This window comes from Cynara cardunculus (genome assembly GCF_001531365.2).
Source record: "Cynara cardunculus var. scolymus isolate 2C chromosome LG 13, CcrdV1, whole genome shotgun sequence".
In the NCBI taxonomy this organism is placed as follows: domain Eukaryota; kingdom Viridiplantae; phylum Streptophyta; class Magnoliopsida; order Asterales; family Asteraceae; genus Cynara; species Cynara cardunculus.
The window spans coordinates 4,898,144-4,899,457 of NC_037540.1; positions in this window are offsets into that span (position 1 = coordinate 4,898,144).

The following is a 1,314-nucleotide window of genomic DNA, read 5'->3' on the forward strand; positions in this document are numbered from 1 at the left end:
TAACTATTTAAAATTTCTCTTTTTTGTGTATTTTTTTAATTCATTTTTTTATTTTTGGTTTAATAATATAATTTTTTATGAAAATAATAATTAAGTATTTTGTTATAACTTAATTGATTATCATAATTATATTTTAGTTCTTTTATATTTAAAATGAAATGTTTATCCTCTATTTAATTATTTTTATCTGAAGTTAGTTACACGAATTCAAACATGAAGCTTTAATAAGTTGTATTTACGCACAATTTACTTGTAATCTTGAATTTTAAGTAATATGCATAAGTAAACATTACTTCATACATAAAAAAATGATTTTTAAGAGTTTTTGTCAAATAATTTATAATATAGTATAAATAAAGTAAACAACTTTTGTTTTCATATATGTATATATTAGTAGTGATTATTAGGTAAATGAAAAATGTAGTGCGTGAACTAATTAATGATAATGGAAAAGTTCCGTATCCATCGTTATGAAATTTGTGATAAAAATAAAATTGTTGTTTGTCGTTTTAATATGTACAAGTTGTTGAACTTGTATTTGGTTTAAGTTCTCTTTTTATATAAATGTAAGTGGGTGTTTGACATTTGAATAATGCAGAATAATTAAGTTGTTAGAATGATTAAGAGACTTTCATGGTATAGTGCAAAATGAAATATAGTTGTTTGGTAACTATTTACAACAAAATTATGATACTGAATGATTAAGAGAAGTCCATGATACAAACTCATTAAGAAGTTTTAGAATCATTAAGAACCAGACTTTTTTTTGCCAAACAAGATTTACCTAAACGACTCAGAGGTTACTTATTAATGAAACTATCAAAAGATAAATAAACAACTCTAAATTTATAATAATTTTATTACTCATACTCTTAATTTGGAATATGAAATAGACTACACATTATTTTAATTGACCCTTAATTTTCAATTGTTTGTATTTTTCTTTTTATTTTAATATTATTTAAGGCAAATGCATAAATATGACATCATATGCAACAATATACCTGGTAAGCACTAACCGTGATAAGAATCGTTACATTCACTTACGTGGAAATATTCTTGATCCTTATATCGCTCTTACCAAGTAAGATTATTACTCATAACCATATGCATTCGGTGAAATAATATAACTTGATAAACTCTTACGCGAATAAACATTTGATAAATGATCCGTAAAGTCAAATTTCCTTACATGTTGCTATTTTTACTTATAAATAAATTGATTTTCCTTTTATTTAAAATTTTATTTTTATATTATATGTAATTGCAAGAATACATTTTTTATAACATTTAAATTTATTTATTAACCATTAT